Source organism: Chaetodon trifascialis, chromosome 12, assembly GCF_039877785.1.
Source record: "Chaetodon trifascialis isolate fChaTrf1 chromosome 12, fChaTrf1.hap1, whole genome shotgun sequence".
Taxonomy (NCBI): Eukaryota; Metazoa; Chordata; class Actinopteri; order Chaetodontiformes; family Chaetodontidae; genus Chaetodon; species Chaetodon trifascialis.
Window position 1 is genome coordinate 2405096 of NC_092067.1, and position 26858 is coordinate 2431953.

Here is a 26858-nt window from a genome sequence, read left to right on the forward strand (position 1 = left end):
TCCTCTGAGAGAAATATACAGGAGAAATGAACTAGATGTTGGATTTTATTGGTATTGTCCCATAGAGGGAAATAATGGCAACAGTGCAACAACTGAGTATTGTACATTGAAATGAGCAAGATTTCTGTGTGTGTTTGTGTATGTGAACAAAGTTAGTTAAAGAGAGAATAATAAATAAAGCCAGAAAAATGTTGTGGAACATGTGTGGAGGTGATGGACTGGCAAGGAAGCAACACACACATGCAGCATATACACACACGCCATGTGGTGTGGGGGGAGGAGAGAGACATTCTAGTTAAGACTGCCTTCATGGATCACTCTTACTTGCATAAAGAGGGACAACTTTATTGAGCACAAAAGCCTAAGAGGAAGAGCGAAGTGCAAAATGAGGGACAAGTTGTTTTTTTTGTCAGAAAAAAGGAGCAAAGTGCAGCAGAGTGAGAGAAGAGGGCTTGTAGAGCACAAGAGGGGAGGAGAGAGAGAGAGAGAGAGAGAGAGAGAGAGAGAGAGAGAGAGAGAGAGAGAGAGAGAGAGAGAGAGAGTAGGGAAGGGGGAGAAAGACAAGAAGAGAGACGCTGAGAGACAGACAGATGGAAGAGAAGCATGCAGCAACAGACAGGAGGAGAAACAAAGCGTGTTGACTGAGGAAGTGTGCTTGCCATGTGGGCCATGTGCTCAGGTAGGTCCCATCTACATCGACTCTTTAATGCAAGTCTCCAGTTCTCACATTTACAGCCTGTTTCCTCACTGCTTCTGGCTCCCTGTGCCTCTTTCTACAAAACAACTATCAGTAATAAGACAAGGTAGGACTTTTCTTGTTGCTACTCAGAGTTGCAGTTATTTGTGTTTTCACCCACTGGCTTGTTTTCACTCACCTTTTCCAACTTTTCAGCCCCATGCAGTGCTGTCTTTTGGGTTTTTGTTTAAATGTTGCATGATATGATTTGCAAAAAAAATGTGGACTTGTTCCTGTTTGATGTTACAGATATAACGCTAATGAGGAGATTTTATTCAGATCTGGCGTGTGTGCGTGTGTGTGTGTGTGTGTGTGTGTGCGTGCGTGTGTGTGTGTGTGTGTGTGTGTGTGTGTGTGTGTGTGTGTGTGTGTGTGTGTGTGTGTGTGTGTGTGTGTGTTGAGCTGTGATGGTCTAGTATACTGGTAGGATATTGGCAGGACTGAGGAATGTGTGAGACTTCACCCCAGATCTCTTTGTTCCCTCTCTCCCTCATTTTCTTTCTTCTTTTTTCTCTCCGGGGTTGCACACACTTTACACACACAGAGACACATACACACACATGCACAGCCAAACCAACTCCTGGAGAAAACCAGTTGAAACTTCCCACCGGCAGGAGAGAAATGTCTGGAATGTGATTATCACGTATTTGTGTTTATTTTATCACTCGGGTTGCTCGCTAAGCAAAGAGGAAACCAGATCAGGCGCATGCCCGGCACTTAATGTGAAACTCTGTGTGTGTGTGTGTGTGTGTGTGTGTGTGTGTGTGTGTGTGTGTGTGTGTGTGTGTGTGTGTGTGTGTGTGTGTGTGTGTGCATGCGTGTGTACTCGGTGGTTCTGGTGGTGGTGGGTGGGGAGGGGATAGGGTGGGAGGGTAAAGAGTGGGAGCTATTTGGCAGTGCACGTGAGTGTGTGGGTGGTTGTGTGGGTGTCAGGGTGAGTGGGTGCAGAGCTCTCTTTGAGTGAGAGCACATGTGACTTGTAGTGTGTGTGGGTGTTGAATGTGTGTGTGTGAAAAGGTGAAAAGTATGTGTGTGCAAAGGTAAGGCCCTTGTGTGTTTCCGAGTCCAACCGAGCATCTTTGCATCAAAAGGAGGTGGAGAAAAAAAGGGGAAAAAAATCCACTCCCCACATACACACTCACACACACAGTTGGGGTGCCTGTCAAACCCAATGCATTCCTGAGCGCTCGAACACAGAGTCTGAATGGTGGGATGAATGCGGGGAAATTCAGTTGAAACGTGAGGACAAAAGCCAGGGGGACATTTAAGAGGGTTTAACTCCGCAGAACCCTGGGAATCAGGGAGGGAACCCATGAACATGCACACGCGCACTACATTAATGCATGCCTACACGTGCACTGAAATGCGAATAACTGAACAGTGTATACACCCCCCCCCCAACACACACACACACACACACACACACACACACACACACACATACACACACACACACACACACACATATGTACAGCTGTGACTCCAACTGGCTGTTAGAGCCTGGAACATGGGGGAATTCCCAGGGAGGAGACAGTAAAAACACATACACTACACCTTTGCCTTCATATACACAGTGGACCTGGGAGCCAACATACTAGCAGAAAAACACACTGGTGGAGGTACTGTAGCCTTACCACCATTGTGGTACACCGGTGACTTCAGTGGTAAACCACTGACTTCTACTGTACTCTACTAACTTGAATTTTTTAAACCACCAATAACTCAAGGGGAATTGTGCAAAACAACTTCCCAAGGAATGACAGAATGGTACGGATACGGCTTGTCTGAAGGCTTCATGTGTAAAAGATCAACCAGGACTGAGTTATCAGATTTCCAAAATGGGCTTCCAAAATAGTAACTGGCCTTGAAGTCTTGAAATGGGATTAGCATTATTGAAATTAAGCATTTCAACACAAAAACACTCTGAAGTGTCACTTTATGGTCTCTATTAGCAATGGAAAGAATGTTGAGATTGGTGTTAATGTGGAACTTTACAATGTTACCAGCAGCTCTATCAAACTGAGTTTTTGGAACCTCCAGAAACAATGTGGTTTGATCTTTTCTGCTTCCATCATGTAACAATGCATTATCAAATGCTGCGACATGAGAGTGTGCCCTTGCAAATGTCTTTATCTCTCACTTCAAAGCTAGCACAACATCTCAGAGTTGTGATCTCATCAGGTGTTTGTCGTCTGTGTGCAGGCAGACAGAGAATAGACTAGAGTTCAGTGAAATTGCAGGTCGATCTTACCCGGTGCCTATGATGTCCTGCTGCACGGTCGCTGTGCATATAATGTGTGGTGGTGGTGATGGTGGTGTGTGTGTGTGTGTGTGTGTGTGTGTGTGTGTGTGTGTGTGTGTGTGTGTGTGTGTGTGTGTGTGTGTGTGTGTGTGTTTTGGGGTGGTTGACCTGGAATCAATATTGCTCACTCTGAGTCAGATCAATACAGAAGATACAGAATCAAAAACACAGCCACTCTGCTGAGAAACATGAAGGGGAAAGTATGGGATTATCCCGTCACTACAGTCTTTGAATGTCACGCAGCGGCAGATTGAGCTCATTGTTAATTGGTGTTTTTGTTTTTTGTTTTGTTTTTGTGTGTGTCTATGTCATGGGAAAAAAACATAGTTATCAGGTCTTTATTGATTGTTTCTAAATTATACAACTATCTTATTAAAAGCTCATTTTTATGTACCATTCATGTCATTTTTTTCAAAGTGTCTGATTTCCTGCTAATCCGCTTCAGTCATGAGAGTCAGTGATGACCAAACATTTACCAGTAAATTTAAACGTCAAAATGTGAATTTTCATTAACTTAAAAGCAGTGTTGAAGTAAATCTGATTTTATCGGTGCTCAGATTTGATGAATGTTCAAGTTTGCCACAATTTATGTCAGCTAATCAGATGACTACACTAGGTAGAGTAAACTTAATGAAAAGCTTTTTGTAAGATATGAAAAACCTGTCACTGTTTCATAATGTCTGTTCCTTCTTTAAGATGTCTATATATGATTGTCTGTATAGGTGAAGTCCCAAATTAAAGCTAGTAATGTGGTTTGACCACAATATTCAACAGTAAAGAGAAAACCTGAAATGTAAAAGGTTAAGTCAGATTTGTCATAAGGCTAACAGAAAAACTGTTAATACAAAATATTTCTGGGAAGTTTACATCGAAGAAATACCCATCCCAAATACCAGAAACTGAGGTCATAACTGTACTTATAACCAGATAAGAGAAAGAGTGGGCACAGTAATTTATTCAGGGAATTTCACAATATGAACCCTTGTCATCATGCTGGTAATATTGTCGGTGTGGTTTAGAGACCTCATACCTCCTCAACCTGTGCCAATGGAGTGAGAAAACAAGCAGTGAAAACATTTGTTAATTTCCCAGATTGCTGTAACAAATCACTCTTACTCTCAAACTGAGAGCGATGAGACAGCCTGCGACAGTAAAGGGGAAGGAGCAGGTGAGAAATGATAGATCATTTCACACATTTCATAGGAAATTTATACAAATATAGATGTATACATTTAAATGAGCAGGTACAATCCCACTGCAGGTGTATTTCCCCAAAAGGAGAGTAGCACGAGATGTTTTCTGCTTTGGGCTTTATAGTTCATTTGTAAGGATATCTTTTTGAGTGCCATTCATTTCTTTTCAACCTATTTTCTCTGAGCAAATATGATTTAAAGCACAAAAAATGGCACAAGGGAATGAGGAAGCTAAGGTTTTATGATAATGCCAAACTGTGACATTTCTTGTGTTCTCAAAAGCATTAAAGCACCTGTGAAGAGCTTTTTGTATCTGGTGTGATAACGGAGGGGTTCCTCAAAATGTGCCTTTCATGAATCCTCAACTACACAGGCCAAGATGCAGATTATCTGAGAATTGTGTGTTTTTGTGGAGGAGAGAAATTGCAAACAGTCCGTACATGTTCACCTGTTGTGCTTAAATTGGATTTAAGTGAAATTTAGCTTGTGCTCAGTTTGCTGGGGACCATCTGTAAAATTTTAATCACTGCTGGAGCTTGCTGGACCCTACTTTGGGAACCATATACTTTGTTAATAGTATTTCCATAGAGCAAAGAAATAAATGTGCCTCTAATCTGTCTAGATCTGCAGATTCTAAATGGGCCATGATTTATTTGTTTAGCCTTTATGACAGCTCCACTTCTTGAAACCATCTAGTTAAAAGGAAGATAGGCTACAAGAGGAAGATTGCTTTGGAAACTTGATGAATTCCCTTATACCTTTTGGTAGCCTACATTTTATATAAAGAAAGGTGTGTTGGCTCGTTCATTTACTCCCCATACTGCTCTAAAAACAAGGACAAAAGCAGATGTTTGTTTTTCAATAGTTTGATTAAGGATATTCCTTTTTTTAGTAGTCCCGCACTCTGCTGTAGAAATGTGGACTTTCTTGCCCCCCTTCTGTTTCAGTTCTTTTCCTTCTATGCACCTTTTGGTGTTGTCACCGACAGTGGCATCGCTGTTCAGCGATTAGTCGCCGCGGTCTCTTAGGGTGAACCGGGGACGGTCCCCGGAGCCTGAGGGGGCGGCGGGGGGGATTTCTTGCGGGCTGAGGTCGACAGTCGGCCGTCGCGGGGACGAAGCTAAGGCCGGCTGATGTGTGTTTGGGCAGGCAGCCTCCACTCCGAGGTAGCAGAGCCAGTCAGTGGCATTTCCGAGCGATCCGGTGAAAAGCCCCGCAGGCAGCCAGGCAGGCGGCAGATAGATAAACCAGAGAGTGAGACAGAGAAGGGACTCGCATCAGATGAGTAATAGGCTAGATCAGAATATTACTACAGTGACATCGATCCTCCTCCTTTCTCTCGCATATATCTTCGGCTGTCTCTGCTTGTTTTCCGAACAGTTTTCGCTCAGTCCTCGGTGATGTTTTGTTTCAGTCATGCCTTTTGTGTATTATTGTGTGTATCGGATAGATCCCGGAGCGCTGCATTCGAAGGTGTCTGCAAATCGGACTGTATTCTGCAACTTAAAACTCGTACTGCAGTGCAACACCAAAGAATACAGGTAGTACAATTTCACATTGTTCATGAAAATTTCATTTCGGGATTAACATTTTTGGCGTTACTATTATTCCCAGACACAACAGAAATTGGGATTAACAAAATGAGAAAGCTGTTCATGCGTGCGTCTTGGAATCACTACGAGCTTTTCTTGGTGAATTTTGCTGCATTCATGTGATGTGGAAGTTCTGTCCGCCTTGGCATTGTTTGTGTGATAGTACAGCAGTGTGGTTAGACTGCTGAACATGGCATTGCACAGTGTGTGGTCTTTGCTGGCTCTGGCAAGACCATTGTGCACGCTTCTCATGCGCGTGTGTTTGTGTGTGCGCGCGCGCGCGCGTGTGTGTGTGTGCGTGTGTGTGTGTGTGTGTGTGTGTGTGTGTGTGTGTGTGTGTGTGTGTGTGTGCGTGCGTGTGTGTGTGTGTGTGTGAGAGAGAGAGAGAGAGAGAGAGAGAGAGAGAGAGAGAGAGAGAGAGAGAGAGAGAGAGAGAGAGAGGTATGTGAGCTGGGCTGGAGGAAATTCTTGTGTTTTGGAATGCGTTTACCCCGGGGGAGACCCCGTGACTTCGGGACAGACAGGGGGAGCGGAGAGGGAAAGACAGACATTGAGACATAGGCTATACAACGAGAGACTCGAGTACTTTGAGTGTCTGAACTATTGTGATTGCATTGGCTTTCTAAGAAGCAACTGAATCGCTTATGTAGTGCTGTTTAATGCAGGTATCCTGCTAATTTCAAATTCAGTGAAAGTCACAGTATCGTAATATACTATTACCATTTTTACTGTTGACTTTATTTTTCTCTGAGAAGACTTTCAACCATGCGCTCTCAGCTTCAGATGACAGTGTTGCTGTATCCAACAGGGGGCACTTGTGACACATGTAGATGAAGCTCAGTGGTTAATAATATCATTTCCCAATTTTAGACATTTTTACAAATGATTTTATTTGTTTAATTTCACAAAAACATGGAAATAAAATGTGTGCTTACTGCTTTTCCCTGTTGTGTTTACTGAATTGTAAATTAATTTGGCTTTTTTACTTTGTTTGGAGCTGGATTTTGTATTTAAATATAAACAAAATGCTTGTTGTCACTGGAAAACATGTATCTCCAAAATATTCACTTATCAACCCTGTGTGACAAAGCACTCTTCAGATAATCCAGTGTTTTTTTTTAATGGTAGAATTTTCTGAACACATAAAGCATAAATGATCCCTAAGCTTATTTGAAATTTTCCAAATATGGAAGTGCATGGTTTTCAATTGACAGCAACATTGTATCACATGTTCACTTGTTTTGCTGTGGCGATGTGCAGAAGCACCTTGCTACCTCATGGTAGCTCACCTTCATGTGTTGAATGGTCAGATCGCCAAGCAGAGTAATACAGTGCATCCATTACTCCATTACTCCACCCATTGTTGTTAAAAAGAAGTCTGAGTGTCTGCTGTGATATACTGCGAATTTCTGCCAATTTAATCAATAACATGATCAGACTGCAACTTCAACATTCAGTCAAAAATATTCACCAGTATTCGTGGTGGTATGGCAGCAAAATGTGAGCATTCAAGGGATGCTGTGACAGTGGATGTGTATATTCAAAAGTCAGCATCATATGCCATATACTGTACTTGAAAGCTGGACAGAAGTTAGTGCTTGGATTTACTTTTTTAGCAGACAGACTGGGTTTAGCATTACGGACGGTATTGGACAGAGAACAGTGTTTCTGGAACACGGACTAGAAGAAGAAAGACTGCTAAATGCTCGCCCACACACAAATGCGAGATATTCTAATGAGCAATCTGGCCCTTCTAAATATTATTCCTCTTTGCAATACAAGCATCCTGCAATGTGTGATATTGCGCAAATCTATAAATTTTTAGTGAATGTTTTCTAGATTTCAGTTTGATGAAGGTGTCACTGATGAGATTATTTGAAAAAGCTCAATATGAGGTGAGTGACGTGCCTCTCTGCCACCTGTTTTTCACAGCCTGAACTCTTCATGATACACATCAGTGAAAAGGTGGCAAAGCCTGGCGATTGAGGACTCATGTCCTGCTGGTAAGAATCACACATTATCTATGATTTTAACTGATGTAGAAATAGCGTGAATTAATTTATCAAATTGAAAAGTTAACCCTGGCAGTGGAAACCAGATTCTCTTTGGCAAATGGAGGTTTTCATTAATTTGGGATATTTGTTAATGTACTTTAAGTAAGATTTCGATCAAGATTTTACCAAGGTCCCTCTCATAAAATGCTACACTTTTCAATGCATCTACTACATCGAGAAACCATTCATCTCACTCCTCAGTGTCCTTTCTGTAGATCAAAATCCTGCCCTGTAGCTGTGATTTAAAAATAACTGCGCACTACTACTGAGCTCAGCCATGTTCAAAGCTCTTTATGTACAGTGGCTAACAATACAGTGCATGTGTGCATAAAACTTTTTAGTGAAAAAATCTGGCAGCATGATTCATACACACAAACACACACACACACACACACACACACACAGCACGTACGGCCCACACCCTCCCACGTGTTTCTCCTGCCTCTGCTCCCTTCAGATGTAAGGCGCATGACATCATTAAAGAGGTGCTCTAAAAATCAGTGTGGGTTCTGCATGTGGGTAGACAGTGTGTGTGTGTGTGTGTGTGTGTGTGTGTGTGTGTGTGTGTGTGTGTGTGTGTGTGTGTGTGTGTGTGTGTGTGTGTGTGTGTTGTGTGCGTGTGTTTTTGTTTCTGTGTGGGTGAGGGAATGGAAGCCAAAGCTCCAGAGCCGTGGGCCTGTGCTGGCTGCATGTGTGTGCCCAGCCGGAGGCTCTGGTCCTGGGCAGCGTTGCCTCCCACGCTGGGGTACGGCTGGGGCTGAGTGGGAGGGAAGAGTGGGCTGGGGCTGTGAGTCAGCCTGCTGCAGAGCCCCCAGACAAGAGACTGCTGAGGGAAGAAACAGTGATAGAGTCTTTTCCCTTCCAGCACATGATGAAACATTAAAGTTTATTATGAGGAGTTTATCCTGCTTATAGGGGAGACAGTGGTGGAAACAGTCTCAGAAAGTGTCACGTTTCTGGAGAAAAACACACTGATGTGCTGATGGTTGCTGAAATTGTAAAGGTGGTAACAAAGATAGCAGAGGACCCCAGCATGTAGCTTGCATCTCCTTTTGTATCTTCTTTTGTATCTATAATTTTAGTGATTCTGCTTGAGAATTAATGGACATCAATATTGTTGGTATAAGACTATGAGTGACTCACTATAGATTGCTCTGCAACTTCCCAGATTACTCCTGTATATTTTAGTCTTAAATCCTCACATATAACTATACAGACGCTCTGCATAGCACAGTCCCAGACCGATTTCTCATTTTCTTGCACTCCGGAGACAGATGGCCGTATCAGACCAAGCCCCATCTGCTGGAACCACTTGCTCGCTCTCGCTCTGTCTGCTTTCTGAAAGAAGGAGCTGAGAAAACAGAACTCTGTCCTGCATGTCCATTTAATCTTCTGTGAATGACATGCTCACATTCCACACTTGTGCATGCACATACATATGCACAGATCATTAGTCATAAGTGATAGGGAGCATTCAACATTGGTGATTGTGCTGGGTTAATAACATGTTTCTGGCCTTGAGTTTACACAAATGTGGCTTTTCTCAAAGCCTGTGTGAATCTGAGAGCTAATTTACTCAAGATTATTTAACACATGATTCTTACTGTATGTACAGGATGATAATCCATCCTGGATTGTGAGAAATGTTGTGAGTCTGATCATATGGAGGCAACCTTTAAGCAACATTTAGATAACTGATACAACTAAAGATTATTTACATCACTGATTAATCTGATTCCATCGGCAGAGGTGGAGGTCAGGCTCAGCACCACAATGACCCAGTGTGCTCAGCAGCAGAATGTTTCTGGGCTGGGCCGGTTGCTCTGATAATGGAAGGTGGTTCTCCAGGAAACCCACAGGGAGTCCACCAGTCTGGGGTGTGTGGGCTGGAGCCAAGGGACTGGCTCAGGGGTGGAGAACAGCGTAGATGGGGTGGAAGGAAATGGCATGAGGTGGTAAAGGCAAGAAGGAAGGCAGGCGAGGAGCAGGGGGGAAGGACAGGGAAGTGAGAACAGGAAATGCTGGTCAGAGGGTTGTGGGGGGGGGGGGGGGGGGTTAACGTCCTGTAGCGTCAGGAAAAGGGTGTCTGCTGTTGATGTTGCTGCTCAGACAGCCACCAGCCAGCGGGGGAGCTCACGTGTGACACAGTCATCCTCACACAAACACACACACACACACACACACACACACAAACACATACTGCGTCTTATTATACAGAGACATTCTCCACAGTGTGACCCCTCACCGCCTTGGCAGGGCTTGCAGCTCTTACATCCTGTGAGTGGGCCAGAGGAGTCACTGCCTTCACATAGCCCACCTTGTGTGGTTGTGGAAAAGAGAGAGAGTCTCATACTGAAGCTGTTTTTCCTCTGACAGCTCTAGAGGAAAGAGGAAGAGGAAAGGGGGAGGACAGAGAGGAAAGGAGGAGTGTATAGGAGAGGGACTCACAGGGCAGGGATGACAGGGTGGAGCAGTACACCCGTGTGTTCCTTTAAAGGAGTCACAATGCTGTCATGCCATATCTAACTACACACACACACACACACACACACACACACACACACACACACACACACACACACACACACAGACATGCAGGCAATATGTCTTTACACTTTAGTCATTAGTGACATTGTTGATGTGACAGTCATATTATGTATTTTATTTTAGTGTCAAGGGAGTGTTATTATGGTGTTGTTTTACTAAAAGCCTTTTTATTGTATTATTTGTTGTTGTTTTTTATAATCAGTTAAAGCATAATTACAAATTTTGGTCTTATTATATTTTGGCCCTTACTTCTATTCGTAACAATCAGCTGTGTAAAATAGTTAAGTACATTTACTTAAGCAAAGTACTCAAATACAATTTTGAAGTACTTGTACTTTGTCTCCCAGTTACTAATGGCATCCAAAACAAATGATGGACTTATAAAATATGTAACATTGTTGTAGATTAAACTATCCAGCAATAAACAACATAATTACAATTGCCACATTAAAATGCTGCTTACATATCACAACCCCTATAAACCTTGTTTCAAATCTTAAGTATTTATCTATAACAGTTTACACTGATGATGACTGAGCAGCAATTCAAGTTTAAGTTTGGAAAAACACTATTTATTAAGAGTTTAACACTATAAAAAAAAACACCTCAGATCTAGTCTGTCTTACGCTTCAGCTTCAAATAAAGTCAAATTTTGATTGGTACTCGTAAACGTGTGACCCTGTTCACCTTTCTCCAAAGAAGGCCTTCCCTCTTTAAAATGTGTACTTTTGTTTTTTTTTTTTAATTTGTACTTGCAAAGGAATAATTTGATATTTTTGTATTAACACTTTACACTTACATAAGTAATAATATGACTGGTACTATTAACACTGCAATCACTGACTTGATTCAGATCTGTAAGTGATGTCCAACACAACATCTAACAGGACAAGAAACACAAATAATAGGTTGGAAACAAACTGAGACCCAAACTTATTGGAAATGAAAAAAAGAGCTGAAAGGTAAAATGATCACCAATTAATATGCCGAACACAATGCTATAATAACTGATAGAAATGATGGGCAAAAAGAAAAACTGTAATAATGGCTTTAACAATAATAGCTATGCTCTATATAACTTCACCTATTAGTTAACCATTGCTTCACAACGGAAGTATTGTGTGAAAGGCATCATCAAAGGGCATCACAACTTAAGCTGCTATGAATGTTTCTCCAGACTAAGAGGTGCTTGTCAATCACCGGACCTGCTGAGGTATCCCTGAGTGTCACTAAGAGTCCAGGGTTACACACACCACACACACATACACACACACAGAGAGAGAGAGAGAGAGAGAGAGAGAGAGAGAGAGAGAGAGAGAGAGAGAGAGAGAGAGAGAGAAGGGTGCACATGTTACAGCAGGGCAGTGGAGAGCAATGTAGAACAAGCAGAGAGAGAGATAAGATGTAGAGTCATGCCTCCCCAGCGTGACTGTGACATCACAGTTGTATCTGTGTACTCACTGTCTCCCCATGCTGGAAACAGGCTGGCCTAATATAGTCAGTGTAAACCATGCCACACACACACACACACACACACACACACACACCTCCTCACAGGGCCAGGGGCAAGGGGGTCTGCCTGCCATATTTCCATCTCCTGTCTTTGGTTGGTTGCAGTCGGAGCTGTGTGTGTGTGTGTGTGTGTGTGTGTGTGTGTGTGTGTGTGTGTCTGTGTGTGTGTCTGTGTGTTTGTGACATTTTAGTGAATGAAATGACATCGCTGTTATGTATATTCTTGTCCATCACTGGCGAAAGAGTTTCAGTCGGAGCAGAGACAGGTGCCTCTACGACAAACTCTCCATGTTGCCTGTGTATATGTGTGTGCTTGTGTGTGTGTGTTTAAGTGTCTAGGTTGTCAATAGATTATTGTCATTGTGTAATTATGAATTAAAACTTTCTTTAAGAATGTAGAAGAATGTAGAAGTTTGAAACTTTCTTGCTTAATTTAGGACAATAGAGAAAGAGAAAGTTTTGATGGGGATGTATTTGGTTTTTGTTTGTTTTTTTTTTTTGTTTTGTTTTTTTAAGTAGTGCTTGCTTAGTTTAAATGCATTATACATTCTGTAATGTTCTGAAATGTCTGTAGAAAAATCTGTCCACAGCTGTCAAATACTGTCTGTCTTCTGATGACTGCATGAAATATTGCTGACACCAAACACTTTGCCAAGTACAAATCAGTTCTGGAAAAAAAAATACCCATTTTCTCCTTCTTTATTCTCAATAAATATATATCTGTATATATTCTCCTTCTATGTAATTTCCTTCTTTATTAGATAGATAGATAGATAGATAGATAGATAGATAGATAGATAGATAGATAGATAGATAGATAGATAGATAGATAGATAGATAGATAGATAGATAGATAGATGGGAAAATCTGCTGTTTTGCTTCCATTAGGTGGGATAATTTAAGGCACATTGGAATTACTTATTTAAAACCTCTCTGTCCCCAGTGTCTTTCCTGTTGTTTGAATTCTTTAACTTTATCTCTCTACCTGTTTTTAAATCTCTCTCTGTGTGTCACTACTAAATCTGGTCAGCCATTAAACTGCCTCTCAAACCAACCCAGCAGAATTCCCAGGCTGCTGGGCTGCCTGAGTTCACACCTTTTTGTCCACAGGAATCTCAGGAATCCCCAGCTTCCTTTCCACTGCAATCTCCATTGTGTGTGTGTGTGTGTGTGTGTGTGTGTGTGTGTGTGTGTGTGTGTGTGTGTGTGTGTGTGTGTGTGTGTGTGTGTGTGTGTGTGTGTTACTACATAAGGAAAGGTCCCCGCCTGTGCTGTGCGTGTGTGGTGAAACACATCTCCGCCCTTGTACCCGATCCACCCAGAGAAAGTGAGCAGGCAGTGCTCAGTTTGTGCATGATTTACATTCAAAACCTCTCAGTTACTCCAAGGCTTTATTCTTTACAGCAAATTTAAGTAGAAACTCTTTTTACCATCATTTACACCTGAACAAATCCTATTAAATCACACTGCAACATAATTGTGCTTGAATTTTAACATTACATCACATTATCTGTTGGCATTTTCACAGCTAAAACATCATTCTCTCAATTTGACAAAAGAAATAATAAATGGGAACATAATTAAATTTTTCTTATTATTCCTATTTTTGTATGTGAAGTTGTTTTCTGGTTAAATGATTTTAGAATAATTTGTTATGGCCATAATGAAGCACAATTTTAGGATGTAATTGCCCCCAATGATGTATGTCCGTGGTTTACAGAACAGCTGAAGAATAATCTGTCAGATTGCTGCGTTTGGCAGGTAGCAGTCAATGAGATTGTTGAATTGAAATAACTCCACACAAGAGCAGAGATTGTTCTCAGAACAACCTTAAAGAAAACAGCCAGACCTTTTCTAGTTCTGGATATCAAATAGAGGCCCAACAAGAGGACAGTGCTCGTATATAAATCCTCTTGGTGACTCCTGTGAGTTAATGCTGCTGTTTGTCGGCAGTCTGGAGTTATTTACCCGCTTCAACCCTGAGTCATCCCTTGCTTGAGCCCGGCCTGCTGCTGGGACTCAGTGGCACCCATTGAGCACAATGAGAAACCCACAGAAACCCAACATTGGGCCAACACACAACAAGCTGTGATTCACCCACACCCGTTCACTCTCTATCCACACATAACCAACCGTTAAGCCCTTTAGGTTGAGATCTTATATGTGAGGTGAGATCACATACAGGTGAGATCGTTCCCACAGTGGGAAACAAGGAAAAAACAAAGTTCTTTTTTAATCTTTTTTTCTGGTGAAAAACAAAACAGTTTAACCTTCACAGGATTCAGAAAATGTTCAAATGAAACAGTCACTGAGAGTGAGAGTCACTCTGTAGACTCAACCCAGTCTCACATCAAAATGTGTCATGGCTATGTCGGCTCTAAAATTGTGAGATGCTTACCTGGCCTTTCTGCCTATTCTTTTCTATTGTCCTGCATCCACATTACCTCAAGTTTCTGTCTCTGAAACAAAAAAAAACAACATTTATTTCATTCTCCATGGAAAATGCAATATTTTAAGATAGTCTCTACATTAAAATGTGTTTTTCTAGTGAGAAATGTATGCTGTATTTTCATAGTCTCTGTTCAGTGAGTGTGTGTGATCTTTACTTTGTGAGTTATTGCAAAAGGTGTCAGGTGTCACCAGAAAAAAGTTTAAATGCATAATTTTCTATTGTTACCATGATGGTTGTTAGACTCTGCTACCACTGAAAGCATGTGTCTTGCATTTTGTTTGAATCATTGTCTTGGGTTGTGTAGTTATCTGAGCTGTTATGTTATTTGTGCTATGTTATGTACCTTGAGATGATGTTCTTTCAATAAAATAAGTAAATGAAAAGTTTATAGACTGTCAAAATGTCCCAGCGATGACGCACTTATGACAGACTAAGTGCATTGGTGTCCGTGTTGAGGTTTTCTTTAAATGATGTCCTCAACATTTCTCAACTCAAAAACATCAAAGTGTCCTTGATAATTCAACAATATGATAGCTTAATGTTATGGTCATCAGTTGCCATTATTTCTCCTTCAATTCTGAGAAGTTTTTTTGTCTTTTGAAATTTTGGATGGCAGAAGGCTAAGGCATCATTGCTATGGAGACAAAGTGAATCCATTTTGCCATTCCTGTACCTTAATTTATTTCACATGGATTGATATTTGTATAAAATGCATTGAGCATGATGCCATTTGTGTGGCTGTGGTACAAGATTTAATGCACATTTGTGAAGGCAGTTGTGGGTATGTCATGGGTGGACTCCTTCCACTCCTGTTTCAGGTTGGCTTCATTCTCAAGACAGGAGGAACAGGAAGTTGCTATTTAATATTATATTTCCAAGAATATGTGGCTGAGGATAGGCTATTTTTTTCAAATTCAAATAAGCTTTATTAGGCATGACTGATCAGAAACCTATCCTGTATTTCCAAAACAGTACAGAGAATTATTAATATAGGCAGATGATTAGCAGCGAGTATAAAATAATATTCTAATATCAACAATCATATCTAATACAATATAATAAAGGGGCAGTTGTGGCTCAGGAGGTAGAGCAGGAGGTCAGTGGTTCGATCCCTGGCCTCGGCTGTCCACATGCCGCAGTATCCTTGGGCAAGATACTGAACGTCGCTTTGGATAAATGTGTCTGCCAAATGACTTGTGAAGGCGTTCATGGATCATGGGTAATTTAGCTTTTTGCTGTCCAAAACTACAAAAGACAAAAAACTTCTCAGAATTGAAGGAGATATAATGACAACTATATATAACACAAATAACATCTATATAACAACAGCTCAGATAACTACACAAACAATGATTCAAACAACATGCAAGACACATGGTTTCAGTGGAAGCAGAGTCTAACAATCACCATAGTAACATTAGAAAATTATGCATTTAAAATATCTTCTGGTGACAGATGAAAAAATTTTTTGTAATAACTCACTAAGTAAAGATCATATACATTCACTGAAAAGGAATCATGATAATACAGCATATATTTTTCAATAGAAAAACACATTTAAATATATCTAAAATATTGCATATTCCACTGAGAATGAAAGAAATTTCTGCCATTTTGGGGGGGTTTCAGACAGACACTTGACAGTCACATGATGTGAATGCAAGACAATAGAAAAAAAATAGGCAGAAAAGACACAAACACTTATAGACATACAAAAGCTATGGGTCACAAATTAGTTCATATTAAGGGGTCAAGATAGATTGTTCTTCTGGCTGACAATGCAGAATACAGTTGTGTGTATACAGGTCAAATAGTATTTAACCCAACATGTTAGATGACTCACTGAGGCTATTTAAATAGTAATGAATGGAGTTTGACAAAGGCAGTTCTCCAGCTCCTCGAAAAGGTCTGTGTGTGTATGTGTGTGTGTGTGTGTGTGTGTGTGTGTGCATATTGGCGTGCCTCAATATGTGTAACGGGAGCATAGCATGGGTGCAGCATGGCCTTTGATGAGTCACATGGCCTCCTGTGAGTAACACACCAACTATGCAATTCCTGAAGTTTGAGACTCCCATTCAAAACCCGAGCCCACCCTCTTCCCAAACACCATAAGGGAGGAGGGATGGGGTGGGGTAGGGTGTGGTAGGACAGGACTGTTGTCAAACATATGATTAATAGGTGTGGTTGGCAGAGATGGTGTGACAGAGAATAGAAGTGGGGTAAAATAGCAGGATGTAGGTGAGAACTGGGTGTCCATAATGGGAGGTGGAGAACAGGGTTAGTTGCAGGTCAGGATTAGAGGTAAGGAGCTCAAAGTTAAGGGTCAACAGATGATAATGACCCCTGTCACTTTCATTTTGTCTTAGGCTGTCCTTGGTTCTGTCATTGTCCACTGCCGTTTGTTTTTTGTCTGTGCACTCCAGTAGTTTCTTTTTAGTAGCTGTGGTCATCATGGGGTTACTCTCATGTTTATTGGCCTGTCTGTTCTTGTAAACTTTGGTACTTTCTCTTTGTGGTCACAATCAGCTGCCCATCTGTCTTTTTCATCACAAAATTCTCCCAGAAAATTTTTTCCACACACCTATACATACACGGATTTTTTTTTTTATCATTTCTGAAATGAGACAAATTGTTGTAGTGAATTCTTTAGAACAGGTGAGACAAAATGTACATATAGTATATGTTTGTGTGGCTGTATGTGTGTGTGGGTGGGGAGTGAATGCTGCCAATGAGGCTGGAAGTCATAAAGACCCCTCTACTGCGGCTGCCATGTGTGTGTGTGTGTGTGTGTGTGTGTGTGTGTGTGTGATTTTAATAGACACCCCAACTCAGTGGCAGTGGAGTTTCCTGCTTTTGAAGACCCTGAGCACACACACAGAGAAGGAGAGAGACAGAGAGGCTGCCCTTACTTTTTTCCTCCTCCCTCTCCCCCTCCTTCTTCTCTCCTCTCTTTTTTCTGAATGGATGTCCTCTCTCTAACCTCAATTGAGAGCTGTGTAACAGGACACTGCCCTCGCTGCAATAGGCTCAACCCCCTCTTTCACAGCCACACTATAAGAGAGTGCAGCGTTGGTCTTGAGTGTGTGTGTGTGAGAGAGTATGTCCGATGGTGTCAGTCAGGGGCCGAGGAATAGAGGGCAGGGTGAAGGGTGAGAGAAAAAGAGAGAGAGGAGAGGGAGACTGCTGTGAAACATGTGATAGCATAACTTTGCTTATAGGGCGTTTAACGGCTGTAGTGACTCCAGAGCTCTGGGAAAGCACCTTTAGCCCAGAGGGAGCCTCACATACTATCTCTCTCTCTCAGAGAAAGAGCCAGCCATGTAGTGCTGCTGCTGTCACTTTAAGCCTGTTACTGATTACACTCAGAAGAATGCAACGGGAGGAGGAAAAGAGACAGGGAAAGAAATGGGGAGACATGTTAGGATGAAATCTTTTAGGAGTTGAGCTCCGGCAAGTTTTGTGTGACATGCCCTCACAGCCGTGGACAGTGACGTGGGTGAGAAGTTGTTACCCAATAGCGTCTCTCTCTCTCTCTCTCTCTCTCTCTCTCTCTCTCTCTTTTACACTCTGTTGGACCAAGCAAAGTGAGGGGGAACCCGGAATCCCTCTTTGAAGAGAGGACAGAGCAAAGGACACCCAGAAATGGAGGAAACAATTAAAGAAAGACATCGGAGAAAAAGAAACTGGGGGTGTGGGTGTTGTCGGTGGTGGTAGTGGCGGTGGGGTTCCCTCATTCCAAACTCAGCGCGGGAGGAAACACTACTCTCGCCCCGACGGGTAAGTGAAAAAAGAAAGAAAAAAGGAAAGAAAGGGATATACTCCCAGAAAGTAGAGCTGCTGCTGTTGATGGATATCATATGTTACAAGTTAAGGTTGAGAAACTGCTCCCAGATCCTTAAAAGGCTGAGCAGCACACAAAACTGGGAAGAAGAACAGGAGACTTTCAGTGCTGGTCCGCAGACTGGCAGCTATCTCTGATCAAGAAAAACTGAGGAAATGCCTGAATTTGAAGCTCTAAGTCACATGACCTGTCTTAATTTTTGATGCCGGTAAATGATCACGTTCAGCTTGTCAGGTCTTGAGCTGTCCTTAGTTTGAATGGTCATTTGTGGTGCAGGAAGCATTACCTCACAATGTGATCACATTACAGAGGAGCTGATTCACTGTTACATAGTCAACTTGTCTGGCTCACTCTGTTGCGAGGATTACTTACAGTACTATGGCCAGGAATAGATGGGAAGTACAATGCATGGTATGTACTGTCGTCAGTAATAATGTACCTGACATAGTCTCATCTGACAGTGTCTTAACAATGTTGCTCGTGTTGATGTGATGTGTAGCATGTGATAAAAATAGATCTTTGTGGTTAGTAGGCAACATTTTTCATACAGAGGCACCACTTCCTCTCTCTGCTTCAGTCACACTGTGTCTCTCTCCCCCTGAGACAGATAGCACAGTCCACTCCTGTTCAGCAGCAGAGGACATGAATGAACTGAGCGTATGGGTGGGTAGGTGGTGGGTCGGGGGTTTGATACAGTATCATACAGCAGGGACAGTGCAGTGTGGATTCTTTATGAATGGCAATGGCAGCCAGCTGATTTGATTGGCTGTGAGGATAGTGACGACTGATGACTGCAGAGCCAGGACTTGATGTTTAGTTTCATTCTACCCGTCGCTGTCGCTGTTGTCCTTCCTGGTTACCACCTCTTAGAGCACTGCTGCATGTGTGTATGTCTTCGTATGTATGTTTGGGAAAATGTATGTGAGACACAGAGAAAAAGAGTGTTTGAGTGGTCATGTGAATCAGTGCTAGTGGTTCTGGGTTACATGTGTTTGTGTATGGGGGCTTAGTAACAAGCTGAACAGTGGGGTGTGTGTGTCTTAAAGCTGTGGACTTTAAAAAGTCATGGCTCTCTGCCCAGTTGTTGTTCTTTAAATGCTGTCCCACTCTCTCTGACTAAGATGATACTCTTTCCAACTATCATTACTCTGACTCACTTGTCATGTAATAAGAGGACAGGTCTTCAGCGTTGATACGTAATAATCTTGTTGAATCACACTACTGCATGCCATTTAGATTTTTGGATTTCTGAACATATTTAAATGGAATAAGATAAAGGTAGCATTTTAAAGAAGTAATACTGTCAATCTGTGGAGGTACTGGAATAGCTCCTTTTCAAGAAAAGTGTCATTAAAATGATCTGCTTTGGTTACGTCTCACAGGCAGAAAATACAAAGGATCACAGGTCAGAGTGACTGTGTGTGTGTGTGTGGATGACGGGCATAGAGAGCCTATACCCGGCAGCACCATGTCAGTGCCTGCCAACAGTCCTGCCTATAGCCACACATGCATGTCCACCTTGCTCTGTCTCTTTGTTTTACTCCAACATAGCACAGCCGCTCCTTGAGCTCCAACAAAGATTACTGCAGTTCCTTCCCCAGAATACTATCTGCTCCAGTTTTGACCACTCCAGCATAACTTTACTCTGTAGTTTATGACACAAGAGGTGTGTGTGTGTGTGTGTGTGTGTGTGCGTGCGTGCGTGCGTGCGTGCGTGCGTGCGTGCGTGCGTGTGTGTGTGTGTGATAGATGGAGAGAGTGCGAGGAATGGTGATAAGGAGCCAGCCTTAAACTGTCACGTTGGAACGTAAGGATCTATCAACACTTATCAAAGCAGCATTTCCGGCATGAGTGTGTGATAGCAGGGAGATTGGCGGTGAGATGCATCACAGGTATCTTGATTAGGGAGATTAAATTCCCTAGTGCAGATTAGAATGGAATCTGCCCTCTGCCTTATCATTCTGCCTACAGAATGAACCCTGCCCTGTCCTACTTGGCAGGAAGCAGCTGTGCAGACCAACAACTGTCCTACCGCCAGACACTTCTCAGGCAAATAAACCATTTGTGAAAAGTTACAATTATCAATCTTGGACTATTATGTAATTCTTAGAATGAAATGTTCATAAAGGGGACCAAAGTTGAAATGCATTAATCGATAAGAATTCAAGTCATACTTGAGAAAATAATACTGTAACACACATGCTGAGTCTGTGAATAATACAGTATATGTCAGAGTGTAGATAAGATTGCTGACCTGCTGAGGGTATACCCTGCCTCTTGTCTGACGTGAGACTCCAGCCTCACGCAAGCTGAAGGGAATAGGTGGGTACAGACAATAGATCGAAGGCAATTACCAGCAAAACATTAGCTCATTTATATTGCATTGTTTCTACTTAGGTATTCTTTAAAGTTTAGAAAATACTGGGTAGACCTTGCCATTGCCCTTACTATTAAAGTCAATTTGTAGTCAATATGAAAATCCAAATTACAGTAGATGACTAAACAGCTACTGATGCATTTATTAAGTTTTTTTTTTTTTTTTTTTTAACTTTTTCTCATATTTGTACAGTATGTGTTTAAAAGTCAGGAAGCAGTCACTGATGATTTCGGATGGCATTGGCACTGCTAGCTGGTCAGGTATGACCTGGCAAATCAAAATTATGGTGAAAATGTCACTTCTATGGTAGAAATTATTTTGTGTTTCACCACAATCAGTCATACCAATGGACCTAATAGATTATTTAATGATCATGATTTATAATAAGGACATGTTGATTAAAAACCTTAGACTTCACCTTTTAGTTACAGTTGTTTCATGTCTGCTGTCAGTTCTACAGTGTCTACACTTCTACACCAAAACCAAAAGCCATAACTGAATTTCAGGAATACTATTTTGCTGTTGTAGTTCACAGACAGTTAATTTATAGTTAATGTTACTAATTATCTGATGTGCATAGACTCATACTGTTTCGGGGTGGATACAACGATTGTTTCAGCAGTGTTAAATGACCATCATATTATCAAATGTCCATGCTACTAATCATGTCCTACTCAGTCAATGAATGGATGTCTACATATTAAAAGGTGGCAGATGCTGAGGGGAATTATTAAGGTAGCAGGGTTCAATTTGCACCACATTTTTTTTGCTCTAACAGAGACACACACACACACACACACACACACACACACACACACACACACACACACACACACACACACACACACATACATAATACACATATAGGACTTTGTCCAGGGGTGAGACATTGTGACATACCATAGTTATTCCAACATCTACGGTCATGTTACTAAAACTGGAACAATCTTAACTATCTTTGGATTCATTCCTTCTTTTCTTTTCCCTACTTTCCTTTTTTGCATGACTCGTCTTTGTTTATACAGCAACAAGTCACTCACACAAGTCTGTCATTCGCAGGCAGATTGCACAGTTAAGAGCTTAGCAGCATAACTTAGACGTCACAGGGCTAAATGCAGTTTGGTTTATGGGTGCACGCACACCAGAAGAAGCCTGTGTGTCCTGTGTATGTGTGTGCGTTTTCTGTGTACTCAAGAATGCTTATTTCAACTGTGTACTAACCACACACACCTGCCTTGTTTCCTCCTTTGCTCATATATGGGCAAAGCTTCCCCTACCTGGGCCCCACTGAATTCCAATAAGTGTGTGTGTATGTGTGTGTGAGGAAGAGGCTGTTATGACAAATGCACGTCATGGAAAACCAGGATCAATGGGCAAGGCCCGCAGAGCTGCATTTTAAGGTGTTCCTTTTGTTTTCCAAAGGTAATCAGTTAGCACAATGACTCAGCCTGGCTGATTATTCAGAGTGACTGCAGTAGGAGGATCTCAAAAAGGCACTGTGGTCATATAGCTATTATACAAACTGAATACAACTTTGAAGCCAGTAGAAAAAAAAATCTGTGTGATTTCTGTGGATCAGTTGAATTATTAAACCAAGAGTCAAGCTCTTGATTAAAAGAAGACACTGGAGGAGCCTCATGGTTTGAACAACAACAATATTTAGGCATTCTGACATCTGGTATGTCAAAACCTCTTACAACCCAGTCTCTGAGTTATTTTCCTTAGCTCTCTCTGAACTATTTATCAATGAGTGTGTTAGCATTTAGGGTGGAGGCAGTTCAGGTATCAGTAGTCAGGTTGTAGCACTCTCAAACAGAGCTCACATTACAACATTCGACCTTCTACATTGCCTTGTGCTGGGACTAATGAAGGAGATTTATGGCTGTGTTTGCCGGGGTGCAGTGCTAGTCCTACTTAAACTCTCTGGCCCGCCAAAGGCCAAGAGGCAAAGGCAAAGGAATGCCCTTACGCTGACTTTGGAAGATGGGACACTTTTCATCCCTCTATCCCTCCTCTTACTGTATTTCTATGTTTCCCTCTTCTGCTGCCTCCTTTCTTCACTTTCTGCACATTTGCCAGGCCTTCATAAAGCAGCTTGAGGAGGGAGTTAGCTTTCCTTGGTCATCTTGCCAGCTCTTTCCCATCAGTCCAGCCCCCTGGAAGAGCCTGCAGACACCCCTCTCTCTAGGCCTGGGGCTGAGCCCGGGCCTGGGCCTGGGGCTGGGGTACAGGCCGTGTGTTCAAGGCTGGGGCTCCCTCTGGAGAAGCTCTTTGGCTCTCCAGTCTATAGGCCTGGATTCAGTCTTCACCTCAACTGACAGCCACCTAGCAGCACCCAAAGGAACTATTTGGGATCACTTTACATGTAAAGCCTGTTTCATCTCCTCAATTTGCAATAAGGATAGAGAGCAGGATGGGGAGAAAAAGAGAAAGACCAAGAGGAGAGGGAGAAAGTGACTTCAGCAGTCTGTCTGGCAGTGACCGTTGGTTGGATAGCAGAAGAATATTCTGGGACAGGGAACGACTTTGGATAGCGAATAGAGGTGGCAGAGAAGACTGAGCTTTCATAACTGCTGTCTGCACCCAATCAGAGCTATTGGCTTCCTCTCTTGGTTGGACGCTTTTCACTCAGCCATCACAACTGATCAGGCTGGGCTCTAATGGAACCTGTCGAGCTGGGAACTTATATCTGATTGGCTGCTGGCCTGGTGGAACGTCTTCGTAATTGGTGGCAAGCTGTTGGTGAGCGCTGCTTTGTGGGCTTGTCTCATCCTGCGGACTTGGCACTTCTTTCAGTATACTCAAATAGTCATACTTGCTATCAGTAGTGAGCCTTACTTTATACATGTATAGATAATTTAAAGGTCCCCTATAGTATCTGTTTTGGTTGTAGAGCAACTCTCTCTGCTAATAAATATTGTGAAAGTATCAAAACACTCAATTCACTGAGAAACACACACCGCCCATATTCAGAAACTATGCCTTTAAACGGGCCGTCAGGACTTCCATAAGGTTGTGATGTCACAGCTATGCGGTCATTGCTCTCGGCCATGCCCCCAGCACGGTGGTGGCAAAAACACCAGCAAAGCTCATGTAGAAACAGGATGAGCAGTGCCTGCTGAGGCCTATGAGAGCCGACCAATCAGAGCAGAGGCGGCCTTAAAGATACAGGCACTAAAATAGAGTAATTTATACAGAGTTTTATACAAGTAAAAGTACAATGGCCAGTATGACAAAAATAATAATGTGGTTTTTCTTTCACATTAAAGCATGTAAACATTTTTAGTAGACATCCAAAATAAACATGTGAACCTGAAAAACAGCATAATGTGGGATCATTAGAATGAAAAGAGCTGGTTGAACTGATTTTTGCCCTGACTTTATCCACACATGTCCGAAAGATGTATTTCCTGCAGCAAAAAGATATTATCAGCATTGTTGAGAGTAATCCATCAGTCTTTCAGTAAGACAGTGAAAAGAAAAGGTGTATTGTGTATAGGTGTATTGCGAATAGTATTTTTGAAACCCAGTTTTCTCAGTGACTGATTTTTGTATGCAATTTTTGGCATTCAAGCAAATTCTGAAAAATGGGGGGGAAATGAATGAAATAATGAAAATGAAAAGAATTTTTTTTTTGAAAGAACTATGTATAATAAGTCATTGTGGGAACAATAGGGGACTGAAATGAGGTACATATTGTATATAGAGAGAGGGAATACATCCACACCCAGCTCACACATACTGCACACCCACACACCCACACATGCCTAAACAACTTGAGCAACAAACAGCAAATGCACACAACCAATGAACCAATGTCACTTACTGCAGAAGTGCAACTTCTCTTTACAGACATGCACACACACACACATACTTGTACAGTGGTCACCCCCTACTTTGAGGCCAAGGCAGGGTAATGATTCAGTTCCTCTTTGCTTCCCTCAGAATGTGTATATGTATGCACGTGGAAGCATTTGCACTTGTACATTTCTATGTGTGTGTGCGCAACTCACTGCATATTTGCTGTATCTGCATGCACAGTTGTCACTTTGTGAATGTGTTTTGAGTTTGTGTGTGTGCGTGTGTGTGGATGTGGTCAGGCCCAGTCATCTTCCAGGCAGCTAAGAGGAAACCCACATCAACTGCCATATACCACACTCTAGGAATAGACTTGCCCAGTGCAGGCAGGAATGGAATGGCACGCCTGGCCTCACCCCTCCTCTAGTCTACTGCACCCTGCACTTAAACTCATTGGAGAATCCTACATGATTCATTCATTCATTCATTCATTCATTCATTCATTCATTCATTCATTCATTCATTCATTCATTCTTTTTTGTGTTATTTCCCCTTTTTGTCCAAGTTTAAAATGTACAATTCCTTATGCACTACCCCTTGTTACTGCTGACTCTTTCGATGAGCATTACCAGGAAAGCGTAACATGCAGGACATTCATGCTACCCCTCCTTAAACCCTCCCTACTGACCAGTATAGTCTCTAGTGTAGTGATGAAAACATGATCCATTACCAACATCCCATTGGTGATCACAGTCAGTTGTACTCATGCTGTCCCTATCTGTAATTGAACTTCAAGTCTCTGCTCCATTTTTATTCGATTTTTTTTCCTCAAATGCTACAATCATTCTGCTGTTAAGATGTGTATTTAAAAATTTGTGAACTTTGCGAACTGTGCATTACTTCTTTGAAAACATTGGGTACAGGATTAAGTTTTGAGAGAGTTTCAGTTCCTCTGTTGTCTCTGTCTGCCTCAGCCTCTGACCTTATCCTACTAGCACACTCTGTCTCACAAACCAAAGGCTTCATTTTCAGCGGAAAAAAAAAAGATTGCATTATGTACATTTGACCTTTCTTGGCAGCATCACCAAAGCGTGGAAAAAAAGACAGAGATAAGACACAGAAGAACTTATCACCTTATCTCTAGCCTTGTGAGCTTATTCAGGCCCACCAGTCTGGACTTGATCATATCACACTTGTACTTATTGCTCCATTGACAGCTTTAACATACAGCTCTGCTTATGTTTTGCAATGTGATATCACATATAATTGATTTAATTTGTATTACATTAAATCTGTATATTTGACAAAACTTTGTGATTGGAGTCTCTGACCAAGTATTTCTTGTCTGTGTTTTTCAGATTGGTCATTTCTACACAGATTTTTACAGAAATAGCATTGAACTACCAGGTTTTCCCAAAAGGAGAAGTAAGTCGTTGATTTTTGCATCTTATCTTCACCTCCTTCCTCTGTCATCCACGTTGCCACTCCCTTTCTAGAAACTGTAGTCCTTTTAAACAACAGAGCCTGAGGCCACATTCGTTTACGCATCTTCAAATCGCCGTTATGAAGCTTCACCAGGGAAAGCAAACTCAATAATCTTTAACCTTAAGTTCCAGGTAGCATCAGTCATTGAAGCATTATAATCACTGCTGAAAGACAAATTACTTAAGTTTTGTGGAATGACTAAAACTTGTCCTAACTTTTGTCAAAAGTGTGATGTAAGAGATGCAACAGCAGTGAGGCAAAGAGAAGTGAGACAAAAGAAGAGGTAAATACATAAAGAAAGAGCAATAATGGTGACAGAGAGCTGGAATGTAAGAAGGGAGGTGGAAAGAGGGGGATAAGGGAGGAGAGACAGCAGCCAGCACATTTCCCTTAATAAAAAGAAATTGGAGTCAAGTGACCATCAGCAGGTCAGAGTATGTTTGATCAATATGGTCATGAGGCCTCAGGTATGCATAGCAAGACTTGCGACCACAGAGAAAAAGAGGAATGAAATCAGTCATGTTGTCCTCTCTCTACACTTTTCATTTCTCCTCTCTGCTGCTGCAGGCACCTGCATCTAGGTCATAATTTATTAAGATTGGGTCAGCGCTCCCATTATGTGTCAGACTAAGTGTCAGAGCCCACATGGCAGTGGCCGCTGCCTGTCGCGCCTCAGGGCTAATGGGAAAGAATGACAGGAATCTGGAACTGATAATGCCACGCTTGGAGATGTTCGTCAGCAGATAATCTCCCATATCCTTCCCCTCCCTCAGGCTCCTCTTCTTCTTCTGCTTGATCTCTTCCCTTCAGTTCATGTCCACCATACTAACTTTTTTCCCACTCTTTTGACCTCTGTATGTGTTTATGTAAAGGAGCATTGTGTTCTTTTTCTTCACTCTTTCTTCAGGTGGACTCAGCTGTGTCTACAGAAGTGTGGAGTCTTCCCACCCAGGCATGACCAAACTGACC

At 42.0% G+C, this 26858-nt stretch overlaps 1 long non-coding RNA gene across 1 annotated transcript; it reads left to right on the forward strand.

Moving 5' to 3' along the window:
- The first annotated feature begins 362 nt into the window (after nt 1-362).
- LOC139339885 (uncharacterized) lies at nt 363-26858 on the forward strand. The gene is made up of 3 exons (XR_011602927.1): nt 363-679; nt 25763-25829; nt 26797-26858. It is a non-coding gene; the product is annotated as an uncharacterized lncRNA (long non-coding RNA).